The sequence below is a fragment of the Cygnus olor genome, chromosome 3 (genome assembly GCF_009769625.2).
Source record: "Cygnus olor isolate bCygOlo1 chromosome 3, bCygOlo1.pri.v2, whole genome shotgun sequence".
Taxonomy (NCBI): Eukaryota; Metazoa; Chordata; class Aves; order Anseriformes; family Anatidae; genus Cygnus; species Cygnus olor.
Window position 1 is genome coordinate 42,539,715 of NC_049171.1, and position 15,533 is coordinate 42,555,247.

Genomic DNA, 15,533 nt, shown 5'->3' on the forward strand with positions numbered 1-15,533 from the left:
TTCCTTTCTGAAATCGGTTGTCCCTTTCATGTTAGCAGAAGTTGTTTTTGCTTTAATAGTTCATAGCAGCAGGAATCAAATGCTTTACACTCAAACAAGAATAAGTATTAAGAAGATAAACTCTGATCATGCTGGTACCAACAATATTTAATGTGCTTTAAATAATTAAAAATGCTAATGTGATATCCTTGTAGATAAAGTGCGTAGTTAAGGCAATTAACAACATAAGATCTTGTCAAATGAGGCTTTCGATGTGACTTCTTTTCTGCTACAAAAAAGCCCTAACACCTCTATGAAAAGTGATTGTAATCAGTCATACAACCACCTGTGGTGGAGGGGACCTCAAAAGATCATCAGGCCCAACCTGAAAAATGTGAAAAGTGAGGCTGGATGAGATGATCCAGCACCATGTACAGTTCTGTCTTGAAAACCTGCAATGATGGGGACTCCACCACGTCCTTGGGGAATTTGTGTCAGTGATTCTTGCCATAAGAAATTTCCTCTTTATATCAGGATGAAGCGTCTCCTAGTGCAATTGTACTCGTTGTCCTTTGTCTTTACCATGTTGCTCCTTGTGAAGAGGGAGCCTCTGTCCTCTTCACAGCTGCCTTTTAAGTACTGGGGCACTGTGATGAGGTCCCCCCTGAGCCTTCTCTCCAGGGTGGAAAGACGTAACTCCTTAAGTTTTTCCTCATAGGGCAGGTCCTCCAGCCCTTGGATCATCTTCATGGCCCTCCTCTGGACCCTCTCCAGGCTGTCTGCATCTTCTTTTGAATTGTGTGTGTGTGTGTGGGGACTGGACACAGTGCACCAGGTGCAGCCTGACAAACCCTTCCTAGGGTGTGATGATCACACCTTGACTTCTGCTAGCAATACCCTGTGGATGTAGCACAGGACCCGGTTTGCTTTCCTTGCTGCAGCACTATACAACTGACTCATGTTCAGCTTGGTGTCCACCAGGACTCCAGTTGCCTCTCAGCATGGCTGCTCCTCAGCCACACAGATCCTTTCCTGGGCTCCTCTGAACTGGTAGGAAGATTGTGGGTCTTCCAAATTGAGCTTTGACTTCGCTAAGAACTTCAGTAATATTGAAGGAGCTGTTTTGTCCTTGGACATATCCGTGAAGAAAATATTTGGGAGAAGAAATCTCTCCATGGCTCTCTTGTGGAGTTCTGGTGTAACTATATCCAGGGAAGTCATCTCTGTTTTCTGGGACATGAATACTCTATAATAGTAAAAGGCCACTCTTGTCCTGTTTGAAATTTGTGCTTTCCTGTTTTGATTTTGAATTCTTTCCCTGCCAGGCAGTTTGGTTTTGATAGAGGTGTCCACCATGCCCTCCAGGAATCTCATCTTGAAGCATACAAATATGAAAATGCAACTATATTTGACATTGGCTTTATGTTAAATATCATTGGTTGGATTCCAGGTGAAGTACATCTTCTCCAGGGAGTGCACCTATTCCAACTTTGCCCAATTGTGGCTTGCTTGATGCCTGACTTCCTCTGGGTTCTCCAAACCCAAAGGCCTGTTTCTTCTATTTTCTATAATTTTAAATTCTCCTACTGGGGAGAATATTATTAGGTTACCTCCCACTGCAAAAATAGCTCCACTCCTTTTGTTGCAAGAAAGCCTTTTAAATATGAGTGGCTAATTATTTCAAGATTTGATTTCTTCTTTCTTCACTAGTGAGAATGCTTAATGCTTAAGTACCAGTTGAAATCTGCTTACCTAATAGCAAGGCATTTTCGTAATTCACCTAGCTGCATCTGTAGAAGAGATCTAATATTAATATTTCACTATTTTTTTCAAATGTAAAACAACATTTTTATAGCAATATATGAAATGTTACATAAAAAGATTCACAAAAATATAGGCTGTTTAACTATAAATTCAGCCTAATTCTGATTCAAGACTTTGGCCAAATTATTGATGAATTTGAAAATAGCAAGTTTTGACCTGAAGTAAATAATAGGATGTGATGTGTTTTGTGGAAGTTAGTGGATGTTCTCAATTTCTAGGATTAATTCAGAATATTCAGTATTCACTGTGGCTTTTTCAGCCATCATACTTAGCAGAATTCTCTCTCCAGAAGGTTTCTTAGCATGGCTTACTTTGGAAATATTCTAAATGATTCCCTGTACTTTTGACACTTGGCAGCATTGTATTTAAAAACCAAAAATCTTTGATTGTTGGGCACTTATGCAAGAAGCTTTTTTTATTGTTTTGGAGTTCCTTTAAGTGATGAACTTCTGTCAGAGTATTTTCTTGAATAAATACTATTTTTTTTCCACATTTTATCAATAGTAATTTAGGGCTCAGTTACTTGCCTAAACATGGATGTGTAGTGCTATCTGATACTGTGCTATCGTGCCAAGCATCTGGCTGCTGATCCAGAAGAGACTGGACGTCCTGTATGTATGACTTACGTGATATCTCTCAGCAAAAATGAATACTAAAGAATATGTGTATCTTTTAGTATTATGGCATATTTGCTTTGGATCAATATTGATTCTAGCTAGATGTTAAAGGATTCTTAGGCTAGTGTAATAAATGGAATGGCTACAACTCATAAATGTGCTCCACCAAGACGCTTGAAGAGAGACTTGGAGGCACATGCATGCGCTGGGGTTTTGATGGAATTTGTGCTATTGGAGTCCTCACCCTGGACTGGTTGGCAACACTTCTCCCGGGCCAATTGGACTTTGGCAGTAGTAAGGCTGTAGTCATGTCTATCTCAGTGAGTGTTTGTAGTTTTGGAGGTGGAAAGAATGCTCAGTTCACAGGCTGTTTAGATGCTGGGAAGCTAGATGGAGTAATTCATATTAACCTGTAGCTTTCTGTGGTTAATGTTCATGCTAAATTTTCACTTGCATCTCTGTAGGTGAAAACTCAAGTGTAGTAGGTAGTTTTTCTCTCCTACCATAAAAATACAGTTACTTGAAGTAACAAAGATGCATTTTTTCCTGTTAAAAGCAATGTCAATACCATCTGTCATGAATCTAAGATCTCAAAGTGGATCTTTACTCGCAAAATACTTGCTAGACTTCTTTTGTTTATTTTTTTTGAGAATCATAGTGGAATGGGTTTGGGAGGTTACCAGTAGCTGTTCAGTATTTTACCAATGAAAGCTCAGACTTGAATGTTCTGTAAGCATTGCTATCCAAGTATTTAAGTGTAAAAAGCTAGATTCCAGTTAACGTTACTGAAGAAGCAATGTTTTAACTTGAGTTATGAATAGCTGTTTGTAGCATTCAGTGATTCTTAACAGACAATGTCCTTGAACGTTTTGAAAATATATACCTTATTTAAGAACAAGTGCTCTCAGAGCCTTTTACATTACATTTTTTGTTTACTGTCGAGTATATGGATGTTGCCTCAGCAAAAGCTGAACTCCAGAAATTTACAAGGAATTATGCTTGGCAATGTTTAGCTTGGCATGCAATTCACAGGCTTTGGTTAGACATTTATGACTGTTTCCACAATCGTATTCTTGGTTCCAGGAGCGGTATTTGCAAACCCTAAGAGGCCTGCTGAGGTCCAAGTTCAATGTCTGTGTAGTGATAGATGCTTAAGAAGAAGGATTCTCAACAGGCCGCAAGTTGTTTGCAGGTTTATGAAGGAAGAACAGGATGTCTAAGCTAGCTGGTACAAAAAGTCAGAGGTGTGTGTGTTTAACATGCCTCACTCTCCTGGAAGTAAGCATTTAACTGCAGCATTTCTAAGTCTTTCAAAAGTGCCTAGATTCATAGTGCCCTTATGAACTCAGGCAGCAAGTTACTTCAGCAAACAAGTGATTTACTTCTTTCTTTTAAAATTCCTCTTTTTTTTTTCTTTTTTTTTTTTTTTTTTTTTTAAGATTTAAAAAATCTAAGAGCTGTTGATACAGCACTTGCCTAATAATCGATCTGAGTTCGGTTGTCCTTGCTGTGATGGGCGTTCAAAACTGCTCATCTCACTTTGTGTGAAGAAAAGTAGAGAGAGAAATGCTGATGTGTTTTATTGTCCCACTATGAGTGGGTCAGAAAGTGTGACAGTGGGTAGGAATCCTATAAGATAGGTAGGAAGCCTATAATCCAGTGATGGAGGTGTTGCCCTGGGGGTAGGGAGACCTGGTTCTGTCCTGAGAGCTGGGCCCAGAACATTGTGTTGGCATTTTGTAAGCCAGCCTGCACATGAAATGTGTATTACAGCCCTGCTTTTAACTGCTACAAAAACGGGAGATCTGAGTGTGTTTTTTTCCCATTAGGTCAGCTGAAAACAGAGCTGATAGGAAGTCCAGCCCTTGAGAGGTCTCCATTTAGAGTATCTCTGCAACTCAACAGGTACTTCTGCACATACCCATTTCTGAGACAGGGTTATTGCTGAGAAGTGACAGCACATGATGCAGTTCCTGGAGCTGTCATTATAACTGGTCTTTCTTTTGGCAGCCAAATGTGTCGACAGCTACTACTAGTCACGTGTATAACTACTAGTTATACAGGTCTCTTACAAAACATCCATTGAATGGTCTATCTTGAAATCCGTAAGTACCCAAAGGATTTTAAGTATTGCTTATGGGATTGATTCTGAAAAAGAGTAGAGCACATCGAAATTTGATGTTTGCAAACAAGAATTGGAATGTCTTTCTGGTAACCTAATTGATGGAGCTAAATTAGAGTGATCTTTTACTTTATTACAAGTATTATTTTAAAGTGAGTTTCTTAAAACATGTTTTCAAAGATATGACTCATGTAGTAAAATGCATCACATGCATTCTCAAAATGAGTTGTTTCAGTTATATTACCTGTCACCTCCCCTCCTTCCTGGTGTGTTTTTTCTGCACTGAGAGGAATTTTTATGTGGATTGGCACTGGGTGTTAATGATGGTGGGCAGTGTCAGAACATTTTCTAGGTAGTTGAACTGGAATACAGAATGTGTCTTCACTAGACTTGGGAAGTATGCTGAGCAGAGGACAAGAGGAAAATAAGAAATCTTTTGTTTCAACAAAATATGCAAGTATGAAGTCTAGATGTCTTGCACAAAGCCTAAGTAAAAGTTCTGGATGAATTCCTTGAGGGAAAGACTGTGCTAACTCTACCATCAGCTTGGGCAGGTCATTCAGCTCTTTTCCTTGCTAAGAGGTTGGGTGGCCTGATGTTTCCTTTGTGTTCCCGGCAGATCTGTGAGCCATAACTTCCTCTGACTCCTTCTGCAGTATTTCTCCCATCCCAGATGAGACTTATCTGTGTTCTTTTCTAGCTTAGCTGGTTAAGGTTATACATGTAGCAGGCACAGTGTAAACATGTTACAGGCAGTGAATATAAGAAATAAAGTGGTCTATACTAAAAGGGTAGTGTAGATAATGGAAATTCTGTTTTCTCTAAACAATAGATGCTTTCTTGATCTGCAGAAGGCAGATCAAAGTGGTGAAGGACTGAGAGAAACCATCCATCATGGGGATAAGAAGTACGGGATTGTAGTGAGGGAAACCAGTGTCCTTCCAGAATGCCATGGGCTTAATGCTTTGTTAGTCTGCAACCATGGTGCTTACAGCACTTCTGAAGGAAATTTCTGGGTGTTTCAATGCAAGCTTGGAGTAAAAAAGATATAGGTCAGGTATGGTGAGAGTCCTGAAGAAAAGGTGCCAAAAGAAGTTACCACTGCAGATGTAGTGGTGCAGGTTCAAAAGTTCAGATTTTGCATGATCACAATTTTGAGACAGGTATGCAGCAACCAGTATTGAAAATTGCATATATACATCTCTGCTATCTTGTATTCCCTCTGACAAGATCTCACGGCCTTCTTCAAGGTAAGCATGGAATTTCAACATACAGGAGCATTTTTACAGTTCTCACTGATTATTTAACTATGACAGTGTCAGTATGTTCATATATGTATAACTGATACCGGAAGAATCCTTTGAAGAAATCTCACAGCTGTCTCTTTCTCCTAGAAAGAAACAAAATCAGGTGCCAGCCTGTCCTGTAGGTCCTATCAGATTATACCTTTCTGACATACATATACTATGTAGTAGTAAGCCATAATAATTGGAACAGAGTCTACTACAAGGTGGAGGAGAAAAAGCGTTTGGAGGAAAACTTTCTGACATATGCTGTGGAGGATAAATAAATAACTTCCCATCACAGAAGAGAGTATTTGATTAGTGTGTGGAGTGGCAGATAGATGGTGGCAAGAGAGATTATTCCTTACTTGGGACATCTGAGTATCCTGGAGGGAGAGCTTCCACCTGGAAGATGGGGCTGACAGGAAAAGAGAATTGCAGCAAGGAACTGCAAACTTTCAGTGCCGTGGGAAAGGCTAAGAGACTCGTGAAAGGAGCAGGGAACAGACGCCTGTTAGGATTCGTATCTGAAAAAGAAAGTTCCCAAAAAGCAGAGATGACTAGGCATACTTTACCACTTAGGGCTTTCTTCATGGCAATGTATAAAAAGTTTGGAGTCAGGCAGCCCTCTCCATTCTCTCCCTTCTCTTCACCCCCAAACACAATGGCCAGAAATACATTTATCTGTAAATCTTATTTATTCTCATTATCTCATTATGGTTTAGATTTTCTTTTTTTTTTCTTTCCAATTAAATTTTCTAATACTTCATTCAAACCTGCCTTTTCAATATAAAAGTGTTTTTAATCACTCTGAGTTCATTATAAGGTAAAGGTCTAGATTAATTAGATGTACTTCAAAGCTCTGGCTAAGTTTGGGTCCTGGCACCCCTACTTAAAATTGTAAATCAATTAAAAGTGAATAGTACTGAAAGTTACATGTGAAAATTCCTTTTATTCTTAAAGCAGTTTGCAGCTTAACAGTAATACAGGCATCCCTGTAATACAAGTTTGTGCTGGAATGGCATTAACCAGGCTTACAGGAGTTTTGATATAACCTAAGCGTTAGGAAAAAGAGTGTTAGGGAAGGTTGTATACATGTTTTTTCCATGTTTTTACCCCTCGTTGGCTTCTCTAATACAAACATAAACCATATGAAAAAAATCTACTTTTTTTTTTTTTTTTTTTTAATCCAACATTGCTGTGTTAGGAAATATCAGAATTAGAAATACCCAGTGCCTTTCCTGTAGTAAGACAATTATATCCAACCTCAGTTTGGGCACTGGAGCAGTTAGCTTTTTTGTCTTTAACTTTTTGGACATGTAAATTCTTAACGCTTTTAAAGGGTAAGTTGAAGAAAAAAATCTGGAAGAGCTGTACTGACCATGCAGAACAACAGCCGAACTGGAACCATTAGCACTGAGCTCTGCTGCTAAGTAAACTGTCAGGCATTATCCATTATAATCCACCATAGTCAACAGAAAGCGCAGGTGGCTGTTCTGCAGATACTTCTCCACAACGAAGATGCAAAACGTGAAGATCTTGTCTTCTCTTCTAAAATCTAGATGGGGTGGGTTTCAGTGGACATGGATTCTTTTGGTTGCTTTCTTTGAAACGTGATGGTGTTGTGTTGTGTTTTTTTTTTCTGGTCACTTGCAAGTATGAGTCACTTGCAAGTTTGAGTCCACTCCTGCCCTTGGCTCTTCGTCTTTCCTTGTGTATTCCCAGTCTTCACTCCTGAACTAAGCATTTAGCCAACACTGGCACTGTCAAGTTTGCTAATATTGATGAAGCTTTCCCTCCCTTCTGGGAATGGATGTGGGTGAAGTTATCTACCCTTCTGACTTCCAACAGAGACATGACAAAGGTTTACTTCGGACTGTTAATGTATATGAAAGACTTTATGCTAATTTAATGAATGATAGGTAAAATCGATAGTGATTTTGTGACCAGTTACTGTAGGACATGATTAAATTGTCAAAATGTAAACATGGAAGCTTATTACTATGCTGTTGCAATACTTGTATTTGGAAAATTGCTGATTGGTCATACTCTTGTGTACCAAGAACTTCAAACTCGGATAAAAATAGGTTCTTTTTTTATTCATAGTGTGGAAAGCACACACTGAACACATAGGAAATATTTTGTCCTATTGTGGTTATGCTTTGAGGGGGAAAAAAGACTCCTTGAAATATCCTGGTCACTCTCCTGGAGGTATAGATTATCTTGAAGTATAGTTCTGCCACCCTGTGGCTACTGAAGGTCATTCTTAAAGTCATGTTTACTTAGGTACTTATAGCCTTTTTATTTTAAATTTTATGAATGCTCTTTTTTTAAAAAAGTTGAAGGAGTCTTATAAGTCCAATAGAGATGTATAAACTCTCTATCATTTTATTGAAATAAGTATAAATGAAAGACATATAAATATTCAAATTCACTGGGAATGTTTTAAAGTTAATATATCTTCCATGGTGGTGTAGCATGCAGCCATATAACTGGTCACCTCACAAGGCCATCTCCCATCCAGCAATCACTTATGCTTTACTATAGCATTTTTTATTTCTAAGCAGAAAATGTTTACTACTTATGTCTGAAATATAAAATTTCACTGTAGACTATCTGCTGTACTGTATACCTCTCTCACATGTAAATTTTCTATATGCAGATATGAAGGGGTTTCAAAAAGATGCCCACATATTTGTGACTCTCACTACTCTAAAAGAATGATTGCCGTGTTCAATAAAAGCACCGTGATGGCTGTGACAGTTGAAAATTCAGGCTTATCCGAGTGAGTCACTGATGAAGTTGACAGCATTTCAGAGCACACCTCGCTCTTGTGTGTCCATTTCAGAATTAGTTTCTCTAGTTATCAGCAGAAAGAATTATGATCTCTTTAGTTTAGTTTCTGTTACTCTGCAGTATAAACCATTCTGACCTCATTTAAGGAAGTCTTCCACATCTTGCTACAAACTTGTCAAATTTTCCAGAAGAAAAATGCTTGGGTTTAAAGAACAACAACAAAAACAATGTGTAACAAAAAACCCTTTCCCCCCCTTTTTTGTTTATTTATTTATTTTTAATCCAGTGAAACTTAATGCAAATGAAATTAAAAATGAAGCTTCAGTTACAAATGACTTAGGTCACCCTGTCTTTTCCTTTCTTGAGTTCTACAGGAAAAATCTTGAAATTATACTTTGGCAAAGTGAGTTAGGTTCATGCCAGCAGCAGTGTGCATAAAAACTAAAATGCTGTAGAGCTTTCACCCTGAGCCTTCATAACAACGGTGGACATAGTGTATGGTTTAGATGCTTTACTTTTAGAGAGCTTTACGCATTTGTTGCCAGAGTTTCAGAAAGGTGAGACGATATATTATAATACTGTTCTCCTGACAGTTCTCTAATAATGACACATGGGTCAGCTGTAGGGAATGGCCTTCTCCTCTTGGCAGGTAAACAATTAGTACTGTAGTTTAAATGATAGCAGTAGTAAGTGGTTCTATAAAGCTAAGTTGATAATGCAGACTGCTACGGTTATTATAGTTGTATGAAACCGATTTTTAAAATGAAAATTATTAGACAATATAGGTACATCTTGGAAAAAAACAACTTATTGAAATTTACTGAACTCCAAATGCCTAGCTTCCCATGGAACTGTGGACTGTTTCCTTGTTCCTGTGTAGTGTGCTGCTGTGTTCAGTTACCTGTCTGCGTACGGCTTTATCAGCAGAATGCCTCCACCTCTTGCTCAACTGGTAGTGTGTATATAAAATAGGCCTAAAGTTACACAGACAGACATAAACCTAGTATCTGTTTCCATCTGACTGCCTCTTCAGAAAGTGTTCTGAATACTGATGTATTAAAATATGTAGGAAACACACATGAATATGGACGAAATTGTGATTCTGCTTGTATGCCCTTTACCACTGTAGTTTCATTTTGTATCTGTGGTTTAAAATCTTAATGGTTTGTGAAGTCATTTGGTAATTTGGTGGTGATAGACAACAAGATTAATGATTCTAATTGACTGTAGCTGGTAGCCTGAAGATAGCACAAGAAAATAGCTTGTAGCTAATCAGAAGAGCATAAGGTTTTGATTTTTCTGTTTTTACTTATTTGATTACTTTACTGATTATGTTGAATGTTTTCTTGCATTGTTTTGACTGACCCATGTTTTTCCAAACAAATCCAATTTTTTAATTTTTTCTCTCCCTTGGTATTGTAATTACTACTAAATCTTAGAGGTGGTTAGTTGTATTTTTGTTTGCTTTTTTGTACTATAAATGCTTTCTCTTGGAAGTCACTGTATTCAGGCACTAAATCAGATGAGAAACTTGCAGTTGGTCTGAGTTATGGTTTTGCTGACAACATGGGGAAGTGGCAGAGCTTTCCTGACAGTTGTGACTTTCTTGAAAATGTTTATATGGAATGGAAAAAAAATGTATTTCAATTCTCAAAGATGTTAAAGGGAAAAAGTAATGTCTCCCAGGCAAGCAGGAGAAGTTTTTCAACATACTCAGAAGAGAAAGGTTGCAACTAACCTTTCTTTTTTGCTTTGTTTCCAAGGGGTTCCATTTCCACAAATTCACTTAGCAGAGTTCTGATAAAAATTAGAAGATAATGCTGTTCTTTATTCTATGTGAATAATCATCTTATATGTGCATCTTGTTTCTGATAGGACTTGACAATTCTTTTTCTGAGAGATGGTCAAGCTTAAAAGCATGATTTATTCTGACTTACGAAAACCAGAGTACATTAAAGATAAATCTAGAAGCTCTCTGAGTAAGGATCTAAACTAGGACAGAAAATTGCCGTGGGTAAATCTTAATGGTCTTATTCTGAGTCTGTTACAGCCTCCTTCAGGATGTGCTATGAAATCATTCTCGAAGGAAATGGATGTGGTATACTCCTGATGTTATTTTTTTTTCAATGCTGTGTTTCCTTTTTAAATAAGGATGTTTAAGATTGCATGAAGATCAAATTTAAAGCAGTTATTTGAAGTTGTCAAAGGGAAAGTAATATTTCATGGAGTCCAAATGCTCTACCTTCACGCCATACCTATTTGGTTCAAAATTTTGTTGTTCAGCAGGAAAGAGTAATGTGATATTTATGATCCCTTTGGTTTGTTTCGCACCTAATCTATGTTGTTATTATTTCCAACTTAAAGTGAAGAAGTGTGCTTTTGAGTGGGATTGTTTTTCAATGCTTAAAATACACATTTGGAAAAGGAGTGACTTGGGGAAAGGAGGTCACTAATTGAAGATAAGAGATTTTGCATTTTCAACTTAGGAATTCTTTATTGAGCATTTGTAGTCTTGTTAACTAGTTTGTGTAGGTGAATTCTCGTAAGTTTCTATCAAATTTAGTATGGCACATTGCAAATGTAATAAAGGTAATGTTGAGTCATTTTCTAACATAATTTAAGAGTCAGAATTAAGAATCTTAAATGTATCAAAATGAAAGATTGGTAACTGAAAAAATGCATCATCTGTGCTCAAAAAAGCAACAAAAAAAATCCTCACAATAAACAGACTTAGGGTGAAGTTTACAAATTGGCAGGTTTTAATGGTTACTGGCATGGGACAACCTCTGTTTAGGAAAAAACCCTACAAGCTACATATGTGAAATGGCTTTGGGGTAAACATTTTAATCTCTAGGGTTTAGCTAGCTGGTTTGAATGGTTAAGGTTGATGATTTAAAACAGATTTTTGATAGGTAGTATTGTTTTACACAGCGTGGAAATAAATAAAAATGGGTGGCCCACTCCAAAGCAAAAATTCAAGGGGGCTTTTCTCTTCTAAAAAATTAGAGGGCTTTTCACATTATGGGAGTTTTTGGTAGAGTAGTGCGTAGCTAATGCAGTGCCATTCTGTTGGTTTAGTGATAAACATTAGATCAGCAACTTTATTTGTGAAAAACTGAAAGGTGAAGGCCTTCTTGAGTGGTCCTAGTGTAAAGGACTCCACAGTTCCCAAAGTTTCTTGCCTCATCCTTTGTTAGGAGATGAAGAACCTAGATCTTCCCGGAAAGAGAAGCCAGTCTTTCTGTTGCTCTGTGTGTCTGTCTGAAGCAGCAGGGGCTGCCTTGGTGGGGCGAAGCAATAGCTGCTTTATTCCACTTGCAGACATCTCCAGAGGTTCTCAGCAGTCTGCTCTCATATGTTGCTCCAAATGCCCATTGCATCGTATGTAATATTTCCAAATCAATATTATAGTCAACTAAATTAAGGTAGGAAATAGCGCTTAAATAAATACTATTTTTTTAAATAATCTTTGTACAAATAACTCCTGAACTACAGTGCTAATTTAGATTAGAGAAGAAGCATAGCCTGACGATATGCTACAGATGCAGCTGAATGGCACAGTGCTTCAGGATTTCCTGAGCGTCAAACTACTTTTTACTTTGATGCATCGTAAGGCTAAGATGAAAAATCTATAGAAAGCCTGACATTTCTTGAGGCTGCCACAGAACAGCTTTTTGATATATCGGTTGCACGTTTTCATTTGCTTGGACAGTATGATTCCTTTTGAATTGCTTATCTTTAAAATCCCTACATACACTGTGCTTTCATGAAAAACTGCAGGTTGACACCCCCCATCCCACCAAATTCTATTCTTTCAAAACTTACTGCATCATTGTTAGGTTTTCTGACTTGAAACATTTGCACTCTTTTAGGTTGTGAACAAGCAAAAGAAGCAAAATAAAAATTAGTTGTGCAATATAATAGCAGCAGTGGTTACTAATCCTTGACATAGACTTGGAAGAAGTAAGTGTCTCAGAAATAATAAAAAGAAAAAAACAAAACAAAGAAAAAACAAAACAAAAAAACTACTGCTGTATGGCAAATTTAGGGTGTGTCTCAAACCTAGGATCCAGAGAGTGTTTTCTGTTTGGCCTATATTTTTCTTGTTAATCTTTCCAGCATAATGGAGTATTTCACTAGAACAGAAGGATTTAGGTAGAATTAAAGTTTTTCCATTTAAACTGAAAGTCTTATCCTTAAATTTATAAACTAATCTTTTAAACCAATTTAATTACTTGAAGTAGTTAAATGGAATGACAATAGTATGTTTTAAGCATCCTAACACAAAGACTTTCCTTATGTACCAGTGAAAGTTAGTTTACATTAAAAAAAAGAAAAAAGATGGATCCAGCTATTTGAAGCAGGGGAAAAAAAAAAAAAAAGACAAAGCATATCCATACAACAGGTGGAAGCACTGCTTTTTTTTTGTGGACCAGAAAGTTTAGATCTCTGGAAAATGTCAAAGTAAACTTGAATTTCTCCCTTACCAGGCCCTGGCTGTTGTAGGAATTTCTAGCAGTTGCCAGTTGTATCAAACCTGTTGGACACATCTTAACTTTAAAATTTGGCAAATTGGAGATGGTGGAGAAGGAAGATCTATTCATATTTCTCATTTTTCTACTCAAGCTTAATAAAAAATAAAGTGAATTGAGCTCAACCAAAAATCAAAAAATTGATTTTTTTTATTTTTTTTTCTTTCTCTATTCTTTAGAAAGTATAAGGTTCTGATCCCCTGTGACTGAAAGAAATAATTTTGTTCAGACATGATGTCAAGGTGGATTGCTTTAGACTTGGGCGGTGGCTAGAAAACCAATAAGCTATGTTCTTTATTCTTATGCAGGTGTTTTGTGTGTGTGTGTATATATATATATTACATATTTCATAGAATCATAGAACGGTTTGGGTTGGAAGGCACATTCCAAACCAAGGGGATGGATCATCCAGTTCTATCCCCCTGCCATGGGCAGGGACACCTCCCACCAGACCAGGTTGCCTAAAGCCTTACTGATTCTATGATTCCATGATTGCTGAGAAGCACTGTGTGAGCCAAATTACTAAGCATCCAACAGAGTTGTTGGCAGTTCTTGATGAACTCACCCTCTTGCTCAGCATAGGCTTTAGGGAAAAGGAAATAAAACCTGAAGACATTCCGATTTTCAAATTTCTCTATTGTAATGAATACTTAATTGTCTGTGAATTGCATCAAATGATGCAAATATTGTTTAAATAAGCAGATGAAGTAGTGTACCTTTCTTTTAACTATTATATTAAAATCTATTTTTCTTTTATACCTGATATATGAAGTTGAAATATCATGTGTTGATTGTACTGCCTGTTATATCAGTTAAAATTTTGCCATCCAACACTGTTTTCCTTGAGTTATTTCTGTGGACACTTCAGCTGTTCAGGATGTAGTTAATATTGCAGGTGCCTATACCAGGTTATTTTTGAGAATGAGATGGAGGAAAACTACGTTAACCTAACTAAGCACACAATTATATCTCAACTGAATCATAGAATCATTAAGGTTGAAAAAGACCTCCAAGATGATCTGGTCCAACCATCACCCTACAACCAATGTCACCCACTAAGCCACGTCCCTAAGCACCACGTCCAACCTTTCCTTGAACGCCCCCAGGGATGGTGATGCCACCACTTCCCTGGGCAACCAGTTCCAATGCCTGACTGCTCTTTCTGAGAAGAAATGTCTCCCAGTTTCCAACCTGAACCTCCCCTGGCACATGTCGAGGCCATTCCCTCTAGTCCTGTCACTAGTTATCTGTGAGAAGAGGCCGACCCCCAGCTCCCACAGCTTCCTTTCAGGTACTTGCAGAGAGCAATAAGGTATCCCCTGAGCCTCCTCTTCTCCAGACTAAACAACCCCAGTTCCCTCAGCCACTCTTCATAGGACTTGTGTTCCAGACAAGTGGCTGTTACTCTTCTGTGGCTTGCCGTAAGGACTCGAAGTCTGCAGGGAATTCTTGAGAATGTTGTGTCTGTTGTCTTCAAGAAAATCCATCTGAACAAAGTTGTCAACCTCTATTTATAACTCTTGCATGATATTACTTGTTTCTTCTGCTGCTGTGGAGCAGTTGACAGCACTTGCAGAAAGGCAGACATCACTGTGCCTCTCTGGCAAGTAGGAACTGCAATTTTGTCTGTAAAATGAAGAATTGTAATTCAGGAGAATAGGAATGGGATTAATGTTCCTTTCTCGCAGGTTGGTTGTTTGTTACCTGGGGAATGGCTAATGGATTAATTCTGCCTTCATGCATCTCTTACTGGGTCTCCCTGAAGTCATTGTAGTGGCTTTCAAAGTAAAACTGCCAGTCTATGTAAGATTAAAGGACAAAACTGAGGACAAATTACCATAAGTAAAGAACTGGTTTATTTGTACTTTGTTTGATTAGTAATACTTCCTAAATGTGTTTGTGGTGTTTCAGTATTGATTTCAGTAGACACCCCTGATAGCACCTGGAATAGGGCATCGTTGTAATTGGAAAGCAGACAAAGTTTGTATTAAAGATGACTGATTTTACAGACCATGCATGGCAAATGGGCGAGATGAAAAAGTCACATTATTCAGGTACTGGAAGACCAGTGTAATATCTGTAATGGTTTGACAACTTGGGGGAATAATTCTCTGTTACAACATCCTTTACCCTTTCTGTCGTAGAAGCAACTTTCAGTAGTCATTAAGCAGCATAGATTAGTTGATATGGTCATTTTAATATTTTTGCCTTTTGGAATAATACAGAGTTTATTAAGTCTGATTATACTGTCCATCCGTACTTTACTGTTAGTATTTGCCAGGTTTGCTTATATTCAGGTTGATGGTGGCACTTGGTCAAAGCACTAATTAGTTGATCAAGAGTTGTCATGATGGGGGAAGTGGAAGCTGCCTTTTGGAGT

General features: G+C 37.8%; 1 protein-coding gene across 1 annotated transcript in view; it reads left to right on the forward strand.

Moving 5' to 3' along the window:
- The window catches only part of KLHL32 (kelch like family member 32), a 122,680-nt gene that overhangs the window by 10,931 nt on the left and 96,216 nt on the right, over positions 1-15,533 (forward strand).